The sequence below is a fragment of the Molothrus ater genome, chromosome 5 (assembly GCF_012460135.2).
Source record: "Molothrus ater isolate BHLD 08-10-18 breed brown headed cowbird chromosome 5, BPBGC_Mater_1.1, whole genome shotgun sequence".
In the NCBI taxonomy this organism is placed as follows: domain Eukaryota; kingdom Metazoa; phylum Chordata; class Aves; order Passeriformes; family Icteridae; genus Molothrus; species Molothrus ater.
In genome coordinates, this window is record NC_050482.2 from 30,190,511 (window position 1) to 30,205,902 (window position 15,392).

Here is a 15,392-nt window from a genome sequence, read left to right on the forward strand (position 1 = left end):
AGAAGTACCACGACTTCCAACCTGGTTTCTGCTGACTAAGGGCTATGTGTCTTACCCATGCCAGTACCCACATTGCCCTGCCATTCTTGCTTCAATGTGGCTTTGTCAGAGTAAGAACAGCAGAAACTTTAGAATAAAGCATAAAAGGATTATTGTCCTACAAGCAGAAAGATAAAGTATCATCATAGCCCAAATCCATGTGAGGATTGTGCAGTTTTGAATTGATTTACACATTTTAAATTGTTCAAGCAACAGCCTTTACTTATTTTTCTACTTAATATAAATAGTCAAAGCATAGGATTTTATTTCTGGTAATGTTAGAATGTAATTCTTTCTGTCATAGAAAAGATGAAGTGCACTGATTTTGGATAGTCAGTCTATACCAGATGAAAGCACACTGTGTTCTGCCCCACCTGGAACACCCAACCCTGTTATTGTGCTCTGCCTGCACATCACCAGAGATGTCAGCAAAGGTATGAGCAATTCACACCAAGTCTAGATTTCTCTCTGGTATGCCTACCTGTCATTTCCAGTCTGTTACATAAGGCTGCTTTTCCAATACAGGGGAGCAAGTGATGGCAGCTGCAAGTTTTATTTTATTTGCATTTTTGTGGACCTGAAGCATGGATCAGCAGCAGGTATGCAAAACACTGAAAAGATATGGATGTAGTTAGTAATAAATAATCTCAACACAGCTTGGAGCAGTATTTTCCTCATAAGAAAATAATGTGTTTTAATAGCCTGATAATAGTAAAAAATTATTTTTAGGAAAGTTGAAGAAAGTGGGTTTTATTTACAAGCTGGAAGTGCCTCAAAACAAGAGTCTTTTAAAATTGCTTTCTACAATTTCTGCTGCATTCTCTGATACATCCTGTAAAAACCATGCTAATTGCTGAGATTAACCTTATAGTTAATGAATCAGGAATTGTATCAATTGTATCAAGATATACTCTTCTCTAAAAATATGTAGGCTATGGTAATATCCTAAATGCTGAAGAGAAAGAAAAAGAAGAAAAAGTACACAACACAGACCAAGGAGAAAATCCCACTGCATTCCACAGTGCAGCATGCACAGGCCAGGACACCAAAAAGCCACCTCTAGCATATGAAGAGGGAGCTGGGGGGAGAACAAGGTGGGGGAGAAAATCATATCTTAAATTGTGCTACACAAGAGAAATTACAACCAACTCTTATAGCATTAACATAATATCAGGGCAGGGGATGTTAGGTATTTGTATAGTATCTGTGTAAGTCTCTCACATAATTTCTCAGCTTTTTGAGAAACTATGATGCCCACAAGTGCCTAAGTAAGCCGTGCTGGGATCCACAGCCCCCTGCAGCTGTTGCCTTACCTCCCATTCTCTGGGATCCCACTTGGTGTCCTGTTACAGCCATACTGTGCTCAGTCATGCAGTCATGCTCTAAACCGGTCTGGCTGCTCCGAGTGAGCAGTAACTTGTGAGCCTCTCTGGATGGGCACTGCAGATCTTCGCTTGCTGGAGCCAGGAAAGCCAATGGAAATTGTGACTGACACCCCCAGCCTGGCATTCAGCCCTCAATATCCATCCCCTCCACTGAGGACTGAGGGTGCTTGGGGTTTGTTGTGTTCTTGAGTTTTATGGAGCTCAGAGTACCCAGGCTGACAGGGGTTAAGATTACTTGTCCTGTGAAAATATTTTGGCAGCCATGCCAGCATAAGGAGGCAGGGGCTCTGCCTTCTCCCTGCTGCCCTGGAGCTGCCTCCTGCCAAGCCCCGTGTTTGTGCAGCTGTGCACTGGGCAGGGGAGTGCGGCTGCATGGATGGTTGTGCTGGCACAGTGGCTGTGCTGACACGGTGGCTGTGCTGGCATGCGTGGCTGTGGCCACAGGGGGTCACACAGGGTGGGAAGCAGAGATGAGATGGTGGGAGAGGTAGCCCAGTTGCAGGGCAGCCTCTGGCTCAAAAACTCTACCAAAGCACAGCCAAATGGGCTCCTCATCCCATAGTTATTTTAATGAGTTTAAAAAAGAGGGACCTGCCTGCCTGCCTGAGCTGGTTACACAGATGAATGGGCAGGCTTGTGCCTTTAAGAATCCCCTGCGCAGCTGCAAACAAGCAGGTCTGGTCTTGGCACCTGCTCTGTGTCCTCTGAATATCCCTATTCAGGTGGAGCTACTGTGCTTTGAGCTCAAGCTTCACCTGAAGCCAAATGAATTTTCCAAGTTCAGACATGCTGTCTGTGTGCTCGCATCTTTAACTATTTAGAAGACTATACAGATGGCTAAAAACTCACAGGATCGGGCCCTTTATCATTGTCCTAAATGTGGTTTTGCAAAAAATATGTCATTGTTCTATCAGAGACTGCCAGAATGTCACCTGGACTCCCAAAGCCCCAGGACAATGTGGGAATTTCATGCAGCACCGTGAAGGAGCCAGCCATGCAGCCTGGGACAGAGGTGACACAAGACAAGGGTACTTGCAGGAGGTCTTGGCCAGAGGCAGAGGTCTCAGGGCAAGGGCAGCAGCAGCCCCCTGCCCAGCCATGCAGCCCCCGGGTTACAGCACTGACAGCTATGCCAAAGCAAGGACTGAAAACTTCTTGCCATATCTGCTGTTAATTAATAACTACTTACTTGGACCTGGGAAAGGCAAAAACTGATCTGCCTCTCCTGGAGTACTGTACCTCCAGATTAATGAAAGGTTATAGACCTGTTACAGCTCACAGCAGCTTTCTTTTTAAAATATGCTAAAGTATTTCTTTTAATCTCTTGAAAAGTATAGGCACGTGAACATTTAACATTATATCACTGGTTTCGCACATGACTACAAATAAAAGAAAAAGGCTGAATTTGTGTTTTTCATAACTTACAGCTTTTACTGAGAAGCATAAATAATTTTTTTTTAATTGAAAAACAAAAGAAAATAAAAAAGTGCTAAACTGATTTTCTTTCCTTGTCAGCCTGCTCCTGTATTTTTTCCCCAGTGATCTATGAGGGGAAAAAAATGTCACCATCCCCCAAGAGGAGCCATTAACAAATCCTTTCTTATCTTGCAGTTGAAGTAATGACATCTTATTGACAGTGCAGCAGAACAAACAATGTCTTATTGAAAGCTCCAGTACTGGAGGATTTGGGCTGTCTTCAGTACCTGAGACCTAGTAATGAAAACAGGTTTTACTGCTAAATCACAGACAATGTCTGCTCTAGTTCTCCAATGGCCTTTAGCAGTCCCAGGCACACAGAAGGTGTGCATAGTTCACACCCACACCACAAACTCAGTCAAGTACAGAGACCTGACTACATGAGGTGTGCCCAAAGTAGCAAGCAGTGAAAGGAAGATCTATGGTACATATGGGAACAGAGCTGGAACTTTTCCATAACACTGTACTTGACACATGGATCAGCCTGGAAATACAGGTCCATCTATTTCTTGCAATCTGATTTTGTCTTGTCAGAGTCTATGAAAAATTATTTGCTGATTTCTGTACCTCATCAAATTCTTTAGACCAGCTGCAGATATTTTTGATGAGCAAATATGAGTTGGCGATTTGGGTTTAAATTGTCATGTCTGCGTACAATCTTATTAAAATTATTAATGTACCTTTGTTCTTGAGATAGATTCAACTTCTTGTAGCCTGCTCTCAGTATCTTGTGGGTACAAAGAGAGTTTTGCAACCCAGACATCAGAGTTAGGTCCCTTGTATACATATGGCTTTGTGCAGATGAAAAATCAGTCAGTTTCAGAAAATTTAACTGTGCCTCTCAAATCCACCCAAGCAAAGGGGAAACAAAAATGCAGAAAACAGGTTGTTGTAGCAGTGAAGCCTACAGCTTCAAGTAATCTAAACCACCCCTGTCAGAGCTCAATCACATCCTGTGTCCCCATGCTTTCCTGATCATTTTTCAACTATCACTTGTGTTTACTTGACATCCTGAAGAATCAGCTCAAGATGCAAAACTGGGAGAGACCTAACTAAAATCATACAAATACTGAATATTCTTCTACCAGCTCATCACAGGGCCAGTGGGCACAGCTGGTGGTGCACAGAAAGAGCAAGGCACCATGTCACTGCAAAGCAGGGTAGGACAGCAAGACCCACTTGGAGTGCTTTGAAGTCTTGTAGATCCTGGTGTTCTGGCTGGGGAGATGGAAGAGGCAGCTAAGGGGGTCTAACAGATCTCTACTACCAAAGAGTCATCATTCTCCCTCTCCATCAACCTTCACTATGCACAGCATTCCCCAGGCCCTTTGTGAAGATGATTGAACTCATTAACCCAAGTCAAAATTACCCCATTTTTATCTCTTCAATTTTATTCTGGATAAGTGAGTCAACCTGATTCATTACAGATCCAAACACCACCAGAATCAGAGCAAGAGCTGAAGGAACACAGAGTCAAACCTGGGGGATCAAGCCCTGTCAGGGTTTATGATATCTTAGATCAGCCGAGCCCATGGAATGAACTGCAGCTCTCAGAGTTCCATTATTTCACAGAATAGTTACTTAGCTTGAAAATGCTTTTTTTATTCTTGTCTTTTTTGTTGTTGTTTACAAAGCCAATGCATCACATCTATACTGCACATATATAATAGATTATAAATGTGACTGAATGTATGAATGTTCAATGAATGTGAACATACATTAAGAAAGTGCTCAATTTATCAGTATTAAATTTAACATGTCTTAGATTAAACACAACTTACACTGTTAAGTAAAAAATATTAATATTAAATCCTGTTTGTGCTAGAGCAGGAGAAAGCAATGTGTGATGTCTTAACTTGTGAATATGCATCTTCAAAATGCATTGGCGAGGCCAGAAGGAAAGTGGAAGGAGACCAAAATCACGCCCTCTGAGGAAGATGAGCATCTACCAAGGCTTGGCCAGGAGAATACTGAAGGACCTGTGACAGAGCAAGCCCTGTTCACATGACTGGCTTCTCAAAAAGTCACTAATAATGCTGGCAAACATCTGGCTCAGGAATACCACTTCATTTTTCAGATATCCTTCTTCAATTAAAGTTGAATTCTCATGAAAATAAAAACTTATGAAATATTTAAATAGATATTTTAATAGAAAAAGAAATTCTTAGAATAATGAGTCAGGACATTCCCAGTGGTTGTTCTCTCATATTTGCTACCGGAGGTCCTACATGGGTGCTGGGGGCTTTGTGCAGCACCTTCCGAGATTATTCCTGATTAAATGTGCAAGAGATGATCTGCAGGTTCAGACAGCCAAGCCCATGTGTATTCAGCATGCTGGCCAAAAGGTCTCCCAGTTCCCTCTTCTTCACCCAGGAATAAGATATAAGTGTGCCCAAGCCTCAGTTCTGAACCAGAAAGGTTTTCCTTCCCTCCAGCTGCAGAAGTGACTGATTTGTACATATGACCTAATAAACATCCTCTTATTTGTCTGGCTTTTGCAAAAATTAGAGACACCCAATTTGACCACTTACATATCCCATAATGAGTCACATTTGTGCAAAATTTCCCAAACCTTTGATTTCTCTTGTTGCTTCTGGTTTTCACTTGGTCTTCAAAAGAAGGAGGACTGACTATACTTGTACTTTGCAGCTTATGGTCACAACAACATGAGGGAACTTCTCTGCCCCACTCTGGTGCACCCTCAGCAGCAGAAAGCTCATAAGAATCCAGAAACCACCACATCTAAATCCAACATCTAGCTCCAGTCAGCCTCAGACATAAGCCTAAACACCACTCTATCTTATCATCCTTTTATTTTTTCTTTATCTTTCCAGTGTGACAGGAGTTTCATCTCTTTAAATATACCCATTCCTTGTCTTTAAATACCAACAGTCTCATCTGGACTACCTAATTAAACCATTATTAGAGTAACTTAATTTCATTTCACAAATAGCTTATAGCGTACAAACAATCCCACAAAATAATGTATGGCTCTTTACATTGATTTCATTTATTCCTGTTGTCTGGCCTTAAATAGGATTGTGACTTCAAAAGTCAGGGTATCCTGCAGATAAAATTTTTGATTGCCCAACACTGGAAGGGCTAGCAAACTGTAAGCACGTAGTCTGAAAAATATATTTACTACTCTACTTCAAGAATCTCCATTATTCACTTCATAGGCCCCTTAAGTCCATGTTAACCTAATGAATTATCCTCAATCATGCTGGCAATACATTAATGGAAATGTTACATTTAGTCAAAATTTGTAAAATTTTCACAGATAAGTCTAACCTGATCTTTTTAACAATTTTCATTGCAGGAATATAAGCTGCAACACAGCTATTCTTGATGCAGACAGTTTTCCAAAGAAGACGTTCCATGCTCAGTATAGCCAAGTATGATGAATCCCTCCTGCTCCCTTTCCTCCAACAAAACCACTGGAGGAGTTGTTGGCACTCTATATTTTCAATGTATCTTCTCAGTCAAGTGCATTTCAATGAAGGATGAGTTTCTTCAAAAGCCTCTGGAAATGTTCTTTGCAGAAAGATCAGAAGAGCCATCTTTTTCTTCTTGTAATTTGACTGACACAAACAAACCTGCGCTCTATTGCCGCCCAGCTTTGAGAAGATGCATCTCCATTCAGTCACAGTGAAACATGTGACTGAAAAATTGGGGAGGATTTTTATTCTTAAGTAAAAACTGCAGAGAGGATAATCCCAAATATTAACGAGTTTCAGATATACTAAAGAAAAAAACTAAATATTACAAACACTGATTTCTATATTATCATAAGTAAAAAAACATCAGAAAGGACACCAGTAATCTGGTGAACAGTTCCACACCTTGTCCTTCTATAGAAGATCCCACCTCTAAAATTACACACAAATTCGTAATCCTTTTTTTTTCTTTTTACTGCAAAACTTCTATAACCAAATGTCTTTAAGTAATGGCTGGGAAGACAAACTTACCTTGTAGTTTGGTACCGATCTCCGGAAGAGGCAAGGGGCAGGGCTGGGGTCCGGGCATTCCTCCAGCCTGGGGATGGCACCACCACTTAAGAGCACAATAAGGAAAATGGGCAGGGGGGGCAGAGGGAGAGGCCTGCTAGAGGGCCAAGTTTCACCTAAATCAGCATAATAATCACATTTCTACACAAATATTGTCCTTAAGAGAGGTTGTTCTGAGCCTGGTCCTTAATAAAGGGGATAATAGCTCATGAGAGTAACAATCACAGGAGTGATTTTTCTAGTCAGCTTTTGTTCCTGTACTTGGCCAGTTTATGTGCAGCCTGAGGGTATAAATAGAGAGGCTATAGAGGGGATTAACAGGCTTCCTTTCTAGCAGGGCTCATGTGCCAAAGCGATGACTCTATTAGCATTGTTTCCCCTCAAAGGTTTGCTTCACTCAGAAACCAGCACAAAGGCACCAAACTCCTTCTGGGGCCCTGTTTTTTCCCCTGAAGAGGAGGGAGGCCTCACTTGTTGATCTAAATACTTTGGTGTTTTTCCTTCTATCTGGGATAATCCAACCAGGTTTTCCACCTCCCCTTTGCAGGCCATAGTCAGAGACAAGGTGTCTGTGGAGATTTTACACCCCTACAAACTCTGCATCAGCAGTCACTTCTCCACTACAGCATTTTAGCACATTTATTTGATCAACAGGTTGTTAGTTAAGCTGTGGCCTTTTACTCTTCTGTGTACTGGCAGCCTAACAGAACACTGCAGAGAACAGGGAATACAGGGATTTAAAAGATAAGCCTCACCTCCTTGAGTTTTAGGGCTCTGGAGGGTAGACATCTATACTTTACCAAGCCACCTCAGGATCCCTTTGTAATTAACAGAGAAAAATTGGCACCTCTCACGTGTCATCTTTCTGATCCATTTTGATTGACATTGGGATGTGGTGGATGTAAGCTGAGTTGTCTGCAGGTGACAGGGTTGGATTTCTGCTCCTCTTCTCTATCTCCCATGGACAGCTTCTCTTACTCAGCTCCCAGCTACTCAGTTAACACCCAGCTTCTCACTTTTGGGTTTTTTGTTTGTTAGTTTTAAATACAATTTCATTTTTGCAAGGCTTTTTAAAAAATTGTTATCCCCTTTTTAGGGATAGATCTCACACAAACGTAATCACCATGGAGAGCTCAGAGAGGCACAGCAGAGAGTGCAATGACTTCCCATGGAGTGAACTGCTGGAGAATGATAACATGAACATATCCACCACCAGAGGAGCAACAGGACTTTGCTCTGTACTAGGCACTCCACAGGATTCACCAGACTATCTGCACATGTGATTACATGAAATATGATCAAGTTTAGATGTTTGTTTCGTCCAGCTCTAGGTTCCAGCATGTCAAAGGATGAAGCTCTCACAGTCTGTGGCTGACACCATTCCCACAGATGCATCTTTGAGCAATTTAAAAAGTTAATAATTCTGACTATGACCATCCATGTGGTGGGCCAGCCATAATCGGCTGCATGATGCTGTCCAATATGTGCAGAGTTCAATTTAAGCAACTGGAAACAACAGTCTGCATGACAGGATAATCATTCATCCCAGGTGCCTCGTGCACTGCCAGGATGAAGGCTGGGAACCATCTAAACAGCTTAGTGTGAATTACTACACCATCATTCAAAGTCACTGCTAGCTTTTATTAATCATTTATAGGGCTTTGTATTATTCATATATGAAGAAGCAGCTGTCTCTCTTTCTCTCTCTCTCTCTCTCTCTTTCTCTCTCTCTCTCGTGGAATTTGCTTTTGTGAGTGATTTGGGGGAGACCAAGGAGATGAAGAACCAGAAGCCCAGCAGATCTTTCCCAGAAGAGCAGGAGAGCTGCAGAAGTAGGTCACGAAAACTCTCAGTAGGTTATTTTATGAGGGAAGTAGGTCCTTCCCTCATTAGGTTATTTTTAAGCACACAGGACCAAGCTCCTTAGGTAGTATAAAGGAGTTTGGTACCATTGATTCCATTTCAGCCAGACATATTGACACTCTCTGAAAATTAGGGCCATGATTATTTAAATAGAAAGAAATACCCTGCAACATACCACCATTACAAGCCCAAAAGATACCCTGAGTGTGCAGTAACATTAAGCAGGACAGGCAATGTACTGCAGTAACAGTAACACTTTAATGTTCCTCAAGACATGGGGCCAAAGTGCTTTTAATGCTTCATGATGAATACATTATAGAGGTGAAGCTGTCTCTATGTATTTATAAAGCAGATACTGCCTTCTTATTCACTGCTCCATGTTTTTTGCTTGCCAACACATTAGAGCTGTCCTTTAGGATTTCTTCACTCAAGGACTGAATCTCTGAACCACTATGAAAGATTAAAAGGCACTCTTGGTTTTACAGAAATCCTCTTGCTTTTACAGAAATCAGCTCCTCCTATTTAAATATCTAATTAATTTCATAGCAAGCATTGCCCACCATTTTTGCTTTTCAATCTATTTATTGGCCTGTTCTCTGCAACACCTTACAATACAGCAAGACCAGCTTGCTTTGTCTGCTAACATTTGTACTGTTCCATGAAAAAGCAATTTTAAGGAATGAAGTATCTATCTCTTAGCAACCTTTATAATTAAGTAAAAAAGAAAAAGGTCTTTTTTTCTTTTTTCTTTTGTTTTGTTACAAGAGCTGAATAGGAAATATTTTTCCTCCCCAGATAGTTTCTAAGAGTCCAAACTTACATATTTTGCAACCAAAGGAAAACCCAAGACCTTGGGAAGCTTTCCACAAACATATTTAAAAGTCTGGAAAAGGCTGGAGTAAAGCTTTTCCACCAGGGCTTTGGGGAAAGTAGACTGAGGTTCTATGCCAATGTCTAATTATCTAAAATTATGGTACAAAATTATTTCATTAGAAGTAACTCAGTGAGTCCTTCCCAGTTAATTCTTATTCCAGCTACCATCCAGCATCTGGGCACACTCCTGCCAAGTTTGAAACCAGGGAAGCTTGACTTCAGTCAAAGATTTCAGAATCCCAGGGAGGGGCCTGGGACATTCCCCAACAGTGAAAGAAAGAAGAGAAACGTTCCCTCCTGCTCTCCTCTTTCCCCTCCTCCTCTCCTCACTCTTCCTCCTAGCTTGGACCAGAAACACCTCACTTTAGTCAGGAGCCTTTCTGTAAGGATTTCTGTGTGTTCATAAGAAAATGAATATTTTTTCTTAACAGCTTCAATTTAGAATAATAGGTTTAAGAGAAAAAAAAAAGTTAAAGTGATTAACTCCTTAGAAAGTGTGTCAATGTGAAAAAAGCCGTACTAACCTATAGATCTCACAGTGTGAAAATTAACATTTTATAAATATTGCTGCTAAGACACATCTAAGTCCACAACATAGAGCAGATAACAGCTGAGACCTAACTTTTCCTAGTTTTGTCATGCAATTTGATGGAAATTTTTAAAGAATCAAGTTTTTATGTGACCCTGTCCACTTAGCGACACTGATATATGTTTTGAGACCATTTGCAATCCAAAAGCTGATCCTGGCTAGGACTAAAAATTTTAGTTGTCAAAAAAGTCAATTTTATTATTGTTTCCATTTCACTTTAAGGCTGATTTTCAGTGGTCTGTAGCTGTCAAGAAGTGTGTTTTATCCTTGCTGGGAGGCTTGATGAAAACCTGAGCAGTGCCTTGTATGTGTAGTGTAACTTGTAGAAGGGTGGTAAAGTTCCATCACTTTTGAATTGATTAGTAAAAAAAGCTACATAGATGCTAGCTGGATTTTAAGATTCATCATTGTCAATTTAAGTGTTAGAGGAATTTTCAGCTAAGACATCTGAGCATTTTTGGATCTGGATCTTAGGAACATACCAAATTTAGCTGAACAAATTTCCAGGATTTTAAATTAGGGAAAAGGACAATTCACAAGGAATCTTGTAATTTGAAAAAAAAAAGTCACTTGGTTATTTACACCATTTACAAATGTATGCAATATTTTCTGATCTTTAGCTTCCACTTGTGAATGATAGTTTAGCTTACAAATAAAAGGAGATGTACAGATACTGCATGAAATGAAGTACTGGTTTGCATTGCTTTGCAAAGGCTGGATTTATATTAAAACCCATTTTCTTCATTGTAAAGCCAGTCCCCAAACCAGAATTCAAATTAAGTTTTTGGCTAGTTTTTTTCTTTTTTTTTTTTCCTGCAGATAAAAAAGAAGGCAATACAACTGCTTTATTCATCTTCTGCTAGGGTAATGAGCTAAAGGATCCCTGAGGGGAGCCAGGTGAGGCTGAGCAGGTCTGAGGGCTCAGACCAGGGGGATCCCAGGGGATCCCAGGACCAAAACTTGGTGAGGTGGGAAGGCACTGCCAGCCCATGCCCAGCCTGGCTCCTGCTCTCCCACCCAGAGCCTCACTGAGCTGTGCAGCAGCCCCTGCCTCACCCGGCCTGCACGGCGTGGGAATCACACAAAACCAAAACCAGCACCGGAGAGTGGCCAAGCCCATTTACTGCCAGGTCTGGGGAAGGGGTGGCTGAGGGGAGAGCCACTTGCTGCAGGCTGTCCCAGGGCAGAGGCTGCCTCTCCTCTGCCCTTGGGTCTGACCCTGCCTATCAGGAGGCCTTTTGGGGGTTCAGTTGTGGAAAAGGCCTCTACAGCATCTGATTTACAGCTCGCACGTAACACACAGCAGGTGTAGCACACGTGTCTCTCTCCAATGGATAAGAAGATTTTAAAAGTCCTTGCTCTAAGCTGCATGACTCACCCAGACATAGGCACCACTGCTGTCTGTTTTCAAACCCAAAAAACTAGGAGCTGAGGAGAGACTTGGTTGCTCTTTCACACCTTTGTGATCTGTTTCTTCAGGAATATCTCTCTAGGCCTAGGTAATGGTAATTTAATTGGCTCTTTCCTCCAATATCCACCTTTTACTGGCAAAATGCAATGCAGTTCAGCTGGCTGATGGATTAGGAGAGCAATCCCTCCTTGTGTAAAGTAAAGCCTGTAAGTCACAGACAGCTCTGCTCTTCACCTGAAAGTGGTGTGGAGTTTCACTACAATTTCAAAAGACCGGGTGAACAAGAGCAAGGCAGCAACTGAATTATTTTTTTCTGTACTCATTTATCTATAGCACTTCTGATTTTAGGTTCTTCCTTTTAAGTGAATTTAGTTGTCCCTTGGCTGAAGCAAAAGGCAGCTTTAGTAAGGTTCAGAAATGTCTCTAGATCAGAGGAAAATGTGCTGTCATCCATCAATGTGTTCCCCAGTGATGCAGAGCTAAGGACAGTGGGGCAGCTGTTGCTGGTGGCTGCAGGGGTGTGTGAGAAATCCCTCCCCAGCAGAGTCTCCATGGAGGCTGCTCAGAGGGAGCAGACACAACCACCTGCCCACCACAGCATCCACACCCATCAGCTGATGGCTCAGAGTGGCCTGTACAAGCATCCACTGAGGCAAAAATTAAGTCATTTAAGCATCTTATTTTTGCCCTCTGGAATAGAGACCTATATGATGCGACCTAAAAAAGGGTCTATTCCTAAAATGCATCCTAGTTTGAAAATGGGCTGCAAAATAATGCTGTTAGTGAAGGTTTTAAAAATAAACAGTCACTAACAGTCTTTCAGCTGAGTACTAAACTGTATATGGAATGGAATAAAGATGAGGGCACTTCACAACTGAGGCAGCACAAGTTACAATAAAAATTTCAATATGCTGCCATGCTACATGAGTTATATTAAATTATTTTTCCTATGTTTGAACTTAACAGCTGTTTCCGCTTTCATTAAACATTCTCCCATGCAAAATCATTAAAAGCCTATTACCATGAAAACTCAACCAACTTTGAATGTTAATGAAATACAGATTGTTACACTTGTCTTCCTTCTTCTATCAGAATAAGGAAGACGAAATGGCCAGACCCATTTCTAGAGATTGGCTGCTATGGCAGAAATGGTAAATACCTATCCATCCTCACTTGCAGCAATGCAGGGCAGTTTTCTAAATCCATTATAAAAATAATTTGCCAGAAACCTTTATAATTTAACCTTTGCATCCATATTCTGAAGAGTAGCTTCGGAACCTCTCAAATTGGGAAAATTTCACAAGAAAAAAAGATGATTATGCCATATTTCCTACCATTTTCTACTTGAGGTCCTTGAGAAACTTTTGCTCAACCTAAAAGCAAGTCATTTTATCCTAGAAAAGAGCAAATATACAAGACATCAGCTCAACAGATGTGAGAGACTGGGATGGAAGAACTTATATGTTCTTAACTATATACACAAACACTAGATTTCAAACCTCACCTGAAAAAATACTGCAGTTGCTGCACAGCACTATTATTTTTAGAGCTGACTTCTCAAATTATTTTCACATGCATTAAAAAAAAAAAAGAAAGAAAAAGCAAAATGCAATGTGGTATTTAAGGCATAAGTAAGCATTCCTACACCTAGTCACCAGAAAGCTCATCCTATGTGCTTTAGGACACACAAACCTGTTACTTTTGCCTGGGCAACTGAAATGCTATTACTTTACATATTCTTTTATTCTACTATTATTTTTACCCTCATATATATACTCAATTTCACATAAGCATCCCAAATCCACCCAACCATCCCCACAAACTAAGATCTGTATGACAACCTCAGTTCCTTAGATAAACTCCCCTAAGTAAAGTTACCATGTCCAAAGGCCTCTGAGAGTACAAAGAGGGGCACTTACAGAGGGCTACAGGATAAAACCTCCCAGCTTTTACAGCATTACTCTGCTATCTCTCCTCAAATCCTAACAATTGTATAAACCATTTCAAGTGCAAAGACATTAATTGGGTCAGAAAAAATGAGAAGTAAAAGAGAAATATTATAATATAATAGAGCAAAGGGAATTTTTAAAACTGGAGAAGTGTCTGTGGAATGCATCCCATCCAGCTCCAGCTGCTTCACTTTGAACTTGGGGTTGCCCCAGTTTTTGCAGGGAGCTCACCTGCAGCCTCAGCCATCTCTGGAGTCAGGCTGAAGCAGCTGGGGGACTCACTGCAGCCAAGCTTTTTGATATCAAAAGTGAAGACTCTCTGCAGGAGGAAAAAAGGGAGTCCCTTACACACCTACAATCTGTTCCTTTTGGGAGGAGGTTGTTGATAGTGTATTTGAAGTGATAAGCACCATCAAGCTTTGTGTCTAGGTCTCTATGCTACATATTTAAGCTAAAAATAGTTTTTAAAAGCTAATCAGACAAGGCTGTATAACATCAGCTAGGAAGTGCAGAAGGTGGTCTGATAACTTTTTCTTCCCATGAACACTTACAAATTTAAATTTGCTCTGAAAACAAAATTATACTTCCAAACACAGGAGATTCAAGAATAAAATTCCCATTAACAGTTATTAACAAGAGTGATCAGTGTAAATCCCTTCATATCAAGTGAAGAATAAACTGGAATTGAAAGACTCTCTAAGGAAGATGGAGAAGTTAGAAAGAAGAGCCCCAGAGACTCAGATCTCTCACCAGGCTCGGGAGCAGGGATCCGCTGTCATCTCTGGCGCTTGGTCCCGCAATGTCCCAGGAACTGCCTTGATCCCTCCCAGTTCCCAAATGACAGCCAAGTCTGTAGGTCTTTGTTGGGCAGTGAGGAACATGCCAGAGTACCCAGCCCAGGCACAAAAGATGCATTTATACAATTTCTGGGACTTGCTGGTGTACAAACCCAGGTGTGCTGTGAGTGAACCACATGGTAGGAAGCAAGGGCATGGCAGTCTCCATCCACACTGCTGCTGAAGCCCTGAAGCAAAAAAAGAAATACTCATCAAATAAAGTACACTGCCATGAAATTGAATTTGCTGAGAAAGTACAGCACTATCATCAGCTGCTTAGGGAACTTGTTTGGTGACTCCTCAGAGATGGTTACAATGGTTGCTGCCTGTGAAATACAGAGGTACGAGGTGGCATGTTTTTAGGACTTGGTCTTGTGATATTTCACCATCACCCCCGAGTTAGTAAACACCAGCTGAACCATGGTAACTGATTGCTTGTTTCTGCTGCCTGTCTACTGCAAATGCGTGAGAAACTGTGCTTGCTCTGACCCAGTTTCATCCCTCTGTGAATGCTGCTGTCCACACTGACCACAGGCTACATTCACAAGCTGGGCTGACTCTCTTGGCTCAGATGATGCAGGATAATGACTGGACTCAGGCAGCTGACTCCCCAGGGTGGCTGAAGCCTCAGACAGCTCAGCCTTGCCTTTTCCTGGGAAGCATGCTCGCTGCCAGTCTTTGTGTATCCCCTTTCCACCCATGGAGCATGCAGCATCCCCTAGGCTGCACAGTTGCACTCAGCTTCACCAGGATCACTTATAAGCCAGAAAAGTCTTGTTACAAACCACAATAAGTTCAAACACTATTAATTGCCTGGTTCCATGGATATTTATGTACCACATTGAAAGGTATCTTCCTTTCCTTTTATTTGGAATACTCCCAGATTTTCTGTGACTCCCCCTATTTTCTGTTGTGTGGGAAACAGGCACAACAACTGTTCCTTCCCTATATCGTATGGATGATT